Source organism: Phyllobates terribilis, unplaced genomic scaffold, assembly GCF_046119375.1.
Source record: "Phyllobates terribilis strain yellow unplaced genomic scaffold, ASM4611937v1 Scaffold_5__5_contigs__length_657084704, whole genome shotgun sequence".
Taxonomy (NCBI): Eukaryota; Metazoa; Chordata; class Amphibia; order Anura; family Dendrobatidae; genus Phyllobates; species Phyllobates terribilis.
Window position 1 is genome coordinate 513,084,842 of NW_027362765.1, and position 10,878 is coordinate 513,095,719.

Sequence of the window (10,878 nt, forward strand, 5' to 3'; positions counted from 1 at the left end):
GTTTTTGCCTGGGGTGCTGCCAGGACTTTTGGTGAAAAGGATTTTCTGAGAATTATTTGTTTACCCCCGAGGCTTCCAGAGGTTAAATGGGTATTCCAGATTTGGAAGACCTCTGTTCCCCAGCTGCAGTTTATTTAAAAAACAAGCAAAATGCGCTCTACTCACCCTCCACAGGTCCAGCGGTGACTCTCTGCCGCTGCTCTTGGTGTTTGTTATTGTGGGTTTCTGCTGCTGCCCCTTTCTGCACCAACTAAACCTCAGAGCCCAGTGATAGGCTATGTGTCCACGGTGCAGAAATGAAGCTGAAATTTTCCGCAGCATTTCTGCATGTCCTTGGCAGTAAAAACGCATGCTGATTTTACACGCGCTTTTGATGCATTTTTACTTGCGGATTTGCCATGCGTTTTTCAAATGCATTGTATAGGCAAATCCGCATGCTGAAACGCATAAAGAATGGACATGCTGCGTTTTTTTCCACACCTAAAATCCGAGCAGAAAAAATCCTGAGATGTGCAATGTGCTTCAGCTACATTTCCACACGGAAAAAAAAAACACACAAAAAACGCACCAAATCTGCATCGTGGGCACATAGCCATAGGCTGCAATGGCGAGGAGCTGAGAGCCCTTCATAAGCGGCAGATGCCCAGTATGCGATACAGAGCCGGCATCTTTCTCTGACAGCTTTGGCTGGAGCTAGCTCCGATCGTTGTCGTCAACCATTTAGATGCCTCTTTTCCCTATTTAAAAATTAAGAAAATACAAAGTTGAAATAAAAAAAACATTTACTTAGTATTGTCGTGTCCAAAAAAAGTCTAGTTTATCAAAATATTAAATTATTTAAACTGTATGTAAAATGACAAAAAAATATATCAAAAGTTCAATTATAGCAGGATCCTTCCTTCTTATATACAGGTGCATTTCACAAAATTGGAATATCATCAAAAAGTTAATTCATTTCAGTTCTTCAATACAAAAAGTGAAACTCATTATATAGAGTCATTACAGAATGATCTATTTCAAGTGTTGATTTCTTTTAATGTTGATGATTATGGCTTACAGCCAATGGAAACACAAAAGTCATTATCTCAGAAAACCAATCAGTATCTGGTGTGACCACCATTTGCCTCACGCGGTGCAAACACATCTCCTTCGCTTAGAGTTGATCAGGTTGTTGGTTGTGAAATGTTGGTCCTCTCATCAATGACTGTGCAAAGTTGCTGGATATTGGCAGGAACTTGAACACTCTGTCGTGTACGCCGATCCAGAGCTATACTGGCCGTGCAAATCCCACCAAGGACAGCATCTGCAAGGAGTTTGTATGTTCTCCCTGTGTTTGTGTGGGTTTCCTCCGGGTTCTCCGGTTTCCTCCCACACTCCAAAGATATACTGACATCGATGATAATGTATGTAAAGTGCTGTGGAATATGATGGCGCTATATCAGCAAGGTATAATAAATAAATAAAATTAATGCAATTTTATTGTGCATAAGAAAAAAGCTGCTCATCACTAGCGAATGGTGCGTCCAATCTCCAAGGTCACAGTGCTGGCAACACACTGCAAGAAACTAACTGTAAGTTTAGCCAAAACTCAGTACATTTCTATATGAAAGACACAGCTACCAGGGGTGGATTAAGGGTGGCCAGGGCCCCGGGCAGTTCAGATTGTGTGCCCCCCCCCCATGTGAGGGGTCATGCGGTCCAAGTACAGTAACGTGATCAATGTCATCATCATATACCTGAAACCTATAATATGTAAGTAGGATGTACGTCACTCTTTATAAAAATATGGTGCCAGAATATGATAACACTCCATGTACTCAAAGAAGAAAAAATCCGGCACTCAGAGTTTCAGAAAAAATTCTGATTCATTAGTAAAGCAATCCAAAAACAGATCAACCATCTATCTGCAGGTCAATAGTGTTCTTCAACCTCACAGATTTCCTTTAAGAGCTTCCCTGCCGCCTGCTTTCTCACTAGATAAGAGCTGTTACCTCTGCAAACAATCTGACTGATCCTCAAGGCTCGGCCTTTTTTTAACTCACTCAGGAACCTTCGCTGAACTTGCACTTTCTCAATACTTCCTATAATCAGTGGAGTAACTTGAAGCTCATGGGCCCCAATGTAAAAGCTCCAACAGGGCCCCCAATTATTGCAAGTCTTTAATAGTATTGGTCTTTTCATACAGACCAAAGGGACGTTTTGGGCCCTCTAGGCTCTAGAGTCCAGATGTGATTGCAACCCCTGCACCTATTGTAGTTATGCCCCTGTCTATAATTGCTGACCCTTCTGCAATAAGCCCCCCTCCTGACAGTGCTTGACCGCGTATGCCATATTGAAGAATTTTATGAAAAAAACACTAGTAAATGCCACAAAACAAAAAAGAAAAGTGACTTGAATAAATCACAAATGATGAATCGGGCCACAGTGTTTGTATTTAATGAATCTCCAGACTCTGCTATAATTCTTTGACAAAAGGGAAACCTCCATCACCTCAGTATTAGCCCCAGTTACTGCAAATGCCCAAAACAGACTCAGGAGCTCATGCAGGCACAATGTCTAACCAATAAATGTCAGACTAAGGGCCAGAAACCAGCACGTTCCGACATGAGAACGGCCGGTCTTGGTGAATCGCGGCTAAATCTTTACTGGAAGGTTTCCCATGTAAGAGGAATGTGCTGGCTGCAGTGAGGAGGTCATGTGACTGCAGGTGATTGGCAGTTACTGGTCGCTCCTGACATCTGTAATGTTATCATTTGTATCTCAGGTGACAGTTGGGAGAGAGCGACGCAGCGACTTGTCTACAAGGAGCATCCGCAGAGTTTTCAGCCTTAGAAGCGCAGTGTTTTGTCATATTTTTCCCTTTCCTTCACATTTGTACCCTCCCCCATTTCCCCTTTTATCATTTTTGCTGGATTGACTGGATTACATCATCCGTTACTGGTCATCATGTGGCAAGTATCATTCTCTGTGCCCCATATACAGTTCACAGAGCACAATACATTCACATTACACAGTGTATACACAGAGATGGGAACAGAACTGCTCACATTATATGATTGGGACGAGCTGTATAACAGATTTATAACTTTAGAGTCTTAAAAGAAACCTCTCTGCAAAAATATAAATCTGCAGATAAAAGCTGTTTTATACAATGTGGGTCATCTAATTGGAAGTGGGGAAAAATGAAGTTGTATTCTCCCTGCAGCCGCTTGTTTCCTGTTCTTGGGCAGCACCGGGCAGTGAGCAGTCAGCGATCACTACACTGTGAGCGAGCTGTAATCTCTCCCTTCTTTCTCATTGACATCCTGCTCTATGGATGTCGGAGCGGTGGATGTGATTACAGAGCACTCAGTGTGTAGAGATCACTGACTCTTCACTGTTCGAGCCCTGATGACTGGAAGGGAGCGGCTGCAGGGAGAGTGTAACTTTATTTTCTCCCTGCAGCCGCTCTTCCAATTAGATTGCTGCACATGTTTAATATAGTATTTATCTACAAATGACTCCTCTGCCTGCAGGCTATTGCCGTCTGTCTGCAGACAGGCTCCTTCTATGGCAGGTATACCCCTCATGTTTGATGTTTCTATGGGACCTGACCAGTAAGACAATGTTCACATCATATATAGACATTTGTTAACGTACACATTATTTATGTTTTTATGCTAAAAGGATGCGCCTGACTGGTATATAATAAGTCTATTAAAGTCATCAAATCTTCCTGCCCTCTCCCCTCCCTAGTTTTTTTTTAACCCATTCCCTTTTCTGCTTTCTTTCTCCACCTTTTCCTGTTTATTGAGGGTGGGCTGGAAAAATGATACACAAGTGTTGTAAAATGTACATGTTTCTACAAAGCGATTTTATAACAAATAAAATTACTATTAATAAATTAAAAAATAAAATATCTTAATAGTATTGTAAAATATCTTAAAAAGACAACATCTGCAAGCAGTTTGTATATTCTCCCCGTGGGTGCGTTGATTTCCTCCCACACTTCAAAGACAGACCAATAGAGAGTTTAGATTGTGAGCCCCAATGGGGACAGTGATGATAATATCTGTAAAGCGCTTTGGAATTACTGGCACTATATAAGTGAGTAAAATTAATAAATTGTATACTATTTTTTGCAATGGATAGAAGGGACACAAAAAAACAATAATTAAGTCAATATAGCGAGTCATAAATAAATGTCATAAAAGATTAACTGTATTGATCAAGTAGAAAGGTGTAGTGGACATACAAAAAACAGAAAACATCATAAATAAAAATAGTGTATATGAAAATGTAAAGGAGACTCTGTGCTTAGTAGAAAATCACAAATATAGTATATTGAACGTAACCATCATCAGAAATATATATAAGGAAATATGTATAAAAATACATATATAATATTAATGATGCAATCATAAGATACAGTGTGTATGGTGACTAAATAATGGTCAAGTATACAAGATTGGAGTAAAAGGTAAAGATATTCCCATATATTGCATGGTCAAATAGTCAGCATACACTCAGGATGGATGGGAAAAAATTAGTTTAGCACATACTTGGTTCACAGCAGGAGCTCCCTTGCGATGCGCTGACCAGAACACGCATTTTGACAATGTCTTCATCAGGGGGTGGCATCATTATAGGAAGAGGGAGTATAACAATGCAGCACTAGCAAATAGGAGAGGGACGCGGCGTGTATTGGTGCATGCGCAAACTGGTGACATCCAGGAGCTTGCCAACACTGGTGTCACGTGACCGGCCGTGTCACAAACTGGGTTGAGACGAAGAACCAGATGTGCATGCGTGCTGCCGGGTCGATCTGCAAAAGTAGTCTAGCATTCATAGTTGAGAGAAATGAACACTGTGCATAGTGGGAGCGTAATACTCAAAAAAGGCCACAAGATGGTGCACAGGAGCATTGTATTAACTGTATACAGCACAGTGGAGAGACCACATTATGCGATATTAGAAGGATATTAAGATTGTTTCTTATTTATGGCATATTAATGATAATATCTATAGTGACAAATACAGAAATATACATGGCTCTATATGGGTAAGAGTGCAATATTAGGGGTATGACTAATTGATAACTACAATTAAGGGTGTTCCTGGGTGTGGAATCTATATGTCCATAGTGATATCTACAATTATGCTATAGATCACACCCACTACATATCTTCACCGCCACAGAATTATTGTTGTACTTTCTTCCATTGAGACCAACAGTTGTGCTCAAAAGTTTACATACCCTGGCAGAATTTTTCCTTTCTTGGCCTTGTTTCTGAGAATATGAATGAGAACAAAAAACTATTTCTTCACTCATGGTTATTGGTTGGGTGAAGCCATTTATTGTCAAACGAATGTGTTTTCTCTTTTTAAATCTTAATGACAACCAAAAACATCCAAATGACGCTGATCATAAGTTCACATACCCTGGTGATTTTGGCCTGATAACATGCACAGAATTTGACACAAATGGGTTTGAATGGCTACTAAAGGTAACATCCTCACATGTGACTTGTTTGCTTATAATCAGTGAGTGTGCATAAAAGCTGAGTGAGTTTCTGGGATCCAGACAGACCCTTGCATCTTTCATCCAGCCACTGACGTTTCTGGAGTCATGGGGAAAGCAAAAGAATTGTCAATGGATCTACGGGAAAAGGTAGTTGAACTGTATAACACAGGAAAGGGATACAAAAAGATATCCAAGGAATTGATAATGCCAGTCAGCAGCGTTCAAATTTTAATTAACAAATGGAAAATCAGGGGCTCTGTAAAAGCGTAGGTAGACGGTCATCTAGACCAACAAAAAATGCGGCCACAACTGCCAGGAAAATTGTTCAGGATGCAAAGAAAAACCCACAAATAACATCAACTGAAATTCAGCACTCTCTGAAAACTAGCGGTGTGGCTGTTTCAAAATGCACAATAAGGAGGTTCTTGAAGAAGAATAGGCTGCATGGTCGAGTCGCCAGGAGAAAGCCATTACTGCGCAAATGCCACAAAGTATCTGGCCTACAATACGCCAAACAGCACAGCGAGAAGCCTCAAAACTTCTGGAACAAGGTAATTTGGAGTGATGAGACCAAAATTGAACTTTTTGGCCACAACCATAAACGTTACATTTGGAGAGAGGTCAACAAGGCCTATGATGAAAAGAACACCATTCCTACAATAAAGCACAGAGGTGGATCGCTGATGTCTTGGGGATGTGTGAGCTACAAAGGCACAGGAAACTTGGTAAAAGTTGAAGGAAAGATGAATGCAGCACGTTATCAGCAAAAGCTGGAGGCAAATTTGCACTCATCAGCCTGGAAGCTGCGCATGGGACCTACTTGGAAATTCCAACATGACAACGATCCAAAACACAAGGCCAAGTCGACCTGTCATTGTCTACAGCAGAACAAAGTGAAGGTTCTGGAGTGGCCATCTCAGTCTCCTGACCTCAATATCATTGAGCCACTCTGGGGAGATCTCAAGCGTGCAGTTCATGCTAGACAGCCCAGGAATTTACAGGAACTGGAGGCTTTTTACCATCTGAGAAAAAAAAGAACCTCATCAACAACTACCACAAAAGACTTCAAGCTGTCATTGATGTTAGAGGGGGCAATACACGGTATTAAGAACTGGGATATGTGAACTTTTGATCAGGGTCATTTGGATGTTTTTGGTTGTCATTAAGATTTAAAAAGAAAAATCACAGTAGTTTGACACTAAATGGCTTCACCCAACCAATAATCATGAGTAGAGAAAAAGTTTTTTGTTATCATTCATATTCTCTGAAACAAGGCCAAGAAAGGAAAAATTCTGCCGAGTGATGTAAACTTTTGAGCACTGTATATGGTTTACATTAATGATATTTCATGCATATGTCACTAAGTTATGGGTGTGTGGTTGTCATCCTTTATTAATCATGTGTGTGTATTTTATATGATCGTCTAATAAAGTGTTTAACTTTTTTGCCAAAAATTCCTATTTGTCTGATTGCTATACATTGATTATTTGGAGTGGAATTAAACATTCACCCCCATTTTTGGGCCATAATATGGTGCAGGTGCATTTTTTCCTAAAATGTACCTAGTGAATCTATTGCTATTAATATGTCAGTGAGCGCCATCGATACTCCTGCGCCCTTTAACACCATCTGCATACAGCGCATCTTGTCTCCCTGGTCATATGTTTCCATCCCACATAGACATGTTGCTGAACTCCAGATTGTACTGAAGAAGGCCAGATATAGGTCGAAATGTTAATTTATGCACACAGAGGAACCTGTATAAGAAACACATTATTTTCACATATACTTGGAGTGCCAAATTCATTTTTTATTTTGTTATTCATAGTCCTCCATATAGTATAATGCACCCCCCATAGTCCGTACTGTGCGCTGTGGGGATTCGCTGGTTTCTGAGCCACGACCGGAGGGTAAAAAAAGCATAATTTTATTGATACAAGTCTTAAAACATACAAACATAACACCCCATAAAAAGACAGAATACAAACTACCTATTTAGCTTTGAAGGGTCAACTCCAAGCAGCCAAATTTAAAATAATGGACTAATGCCCAATGTTATCACCATTAAATTACTATGCTGTACAGTTTAGCCCAACTAAAGTGCTATGCTGTAGGTACTATTTCTATAGGTACTATTTCACCTTCCAGCACAAAAGGTCATAGGTAACAAGAGAAGGGGGCCACCTAAATTACTCTGGGGGAAAAAAAAACCTCTATAATCAACGTGTACCCTTTACACTATATCAGGACACATAAATTTTACCTGAAGTCATGGTGACACCTTATATGGCAGCAAAGGAGGGTACGCATGTGTTATATATACTCATGGCTATGGCCTGGCCAGTGGGCGTGGCCTCACTTCCATACAATTGTATGGAGCGAGGCCACGCCCTCTAGATGACCACAACCACTGTCGTAGCACGGCCTCGCTCTATGCAAGTGTATGGAGCGAGGCCACACCCTCTAGATGACCACAACCACTGTCGTAACACGGCCTTGTTCTATGCAAGTGTATGGAGCGAGGCCACACCCTCTAGATGACCACAACCACTGTCGTAGCACGGCCTTGCTCTATGCAAGTGTATGGAGCGAGGCCACACCCTCTAGATGACCACAACCACTGTCGTAGCACGGCCTCGCTCTATGCAAGTGTATGGAGCGAGGCCACACCCTCTAGATGACCACAACCACTGTCGTAGCACGGCCTTGTTCTATGCAAGTGTATGGAGCGAGGCCACACCCTCTAGATGACCACAACCACTGTCATAGCACGGCCTTGCTCTATGCAAGTGTATGGAGCGAGGCCACACCCTCTAGATCAGGGGTCCTCAAACTTTTTAAACAGGGGGCCAGTTCACGGTCCCTCAGACCATTGGAGGGCCGAAATATAGTTTTTAAAAAAAACTATGAACACATTCCTATGCACACTGCACATATCTTATATTGTAGTAAAAAAAACAATACAGGAACAAATACAATATTTAAAATGAAGAACAAGTAAAGTTAAATCAACCGGTATTTCAATAGGTAGGTAACTGTACCCAATAGGCAGCATATGTCCTCAATTGGCAGGTAAATATCCCCAATAGGCAGCATAGGTCCTCAATAGGCAGGTAAATATCCCCAATAGGCAGGTAAATATCCCCAATAGGCAGCATAGGTCCTCAATAGGCAGGTAAATATCCCCAATAGGCAGGTAAATATCCCCAATAGGCAGCATAGGTCCTCAATAGGCAGGTAAATATCCCCAATAGGCAGGTAAATATCCCCAATAGGCAGCATATGTCCTCAATAGGCAGGTAAATATCCCCAGTAGGCAGCATAGGTCCTCAATAGGCAGGTAAATATCCCCAATAGGCAGGTAAATATCCCCAATAGGCAGGTAAATATCCCCAATAGGCAGCATAGGTCCTCAGTAGGCAGGTAAATATCCCCAATAGGCAGATAAATATCCCCAATAGGCAGCATAGGTCCTCAATAGGCAGGTAAATGTACCCAATAGGCACCATAGGTCCCCAATAGGCAGGTAAATGTACCCAATAGGCAGCATAGGTCCCTAATAGGCAGGTAAATGTCCCCAATAGGCAGGTAAATATCCCCAATAGGCAGGTAAATATCCCCAATAGGCAGCATAGGTCCTCAATGGGCAGGTAAATGTTCCCAATAGGCAGGCTGTTTCCCCCTTATAATGCAATATGCAGGCTGTTCCACCCCTTATAATGCCCCATGCAGGCTGTTCCCCCCTTATAATGCCCCATGCTGGATGCCACCCCCCATATAATGCCCCATGCAGCATGTCACCCCCCCATATAATGCCCCATGCAGCATGTCACCCCCCCATATTATGCCCCATACAGCATGTCACCCCCCCATATTATGCCCCATGCAGCATGTCACCTCCCCCCCATATTATGCCCCATGCAGGATGTCCCTTTCCCCCCATATTATGCCCCATGCAGGATGTCCCTTTCCCCCCATATAAAGCCCCATGCAGGATGTCACCCCCCATATAATGCCCCATGCAGGATGTCACCCCCCATAGAATGCCCCATGCAGGATGTCACCCCCCATATAATGCCCCATGCAGGATGTCACCCCCCATATAATGCCCCATGCAGGATATCACTCCCCTGTCTTTATAATGCCCCATGCAGCATGTCACACACCCCCGTATAATGCCCCATGCAGCATGTCACCCCCCCATATAATGCCCCATGCAGCATGTCACCCCCCCATATAATGCCCCATGCAGCATGTCACCCCCCCATATAATGCCCCATGCAGCATGTCACCCCCCCCATATAATGCCCCATGCAGGATGTCACCCCCCATATCATGCCCCATGCAGGATGTCACCCCCCCATATTATACCCCTTGCAGGATGTCACCCCTCCATATAATGACCTATGCCTCCATACATTAAAAAAAAAATATATATCCAATACTCACCTCACTTCTCACTTGCTGCCGCTGCTCTACTCTGGTCTGGACTCCAGCGTCGCCCCGCTCTGCGCTGCCTGTGACGACACTCGGGAGGGCGCAGTGTAAAGACGTCACCGCACCCTCTGACCTGAGACCTGAGACGTCACAGGAAGCGCAGAGCAGGAAGACAGCAGATCTGCAGAGGCACGGGGACAGGTAAGTATCCGCCTGCCGGGGCCCTGAGCAAGCGGGGGAAAAGGGCGGGCGATGACACCGCTCCCCTCTCCTCCGCCCATAGCCCGGCGGGCCGGATAAAAGTCCTCCGCGGGCCGTAGTTTGAGGACCCCTGCTCTAGATGACCACAACCACTGTCGTAGCATGGCCTTGCTCTATGCAAGTGTATGGAGCGAGGCCACACCCTCTAGATGACCACAACCACTGTCGTAGCACGGCCTTGCTCTATGCAAGTGTATGGAGCGAGGCCACACCCTCTAGATGACCACAACCACTGTCGTAGCACGGCCTTGCTCTATGCAAGTGTATGGAGCGAGGCCACATCCTCTAGATGACCACAACCACTGTCATAGCACGGCCTTGCTCTATGCAAGTGTATGGAGCGAGGCCACACCCTCTAGATGACCACAACCACTGTCGTAGCACGGCCTTGCTCTATGCAAGTGTAGGGAGCTAGGTCATGCCCACAAGATGGACCCTGGCCAGGAGTATGTATTACACATACAGTACAGACAAAAAAGTTTGGACACACCTTCTCATTTAAAGATTTTTCTGTATTTTCATGACTATGAAAATTGTACATTCACACTGAAGGCATCACAACTATGAATTAACACATGTGGAATTATATACTTAACAAAAAAGTGTGAAACAACTGAAAATATGTCTTATATTCTAGGTTCTTCAAAATAGCCACCTTTTGCTTTGATGACTGCTTT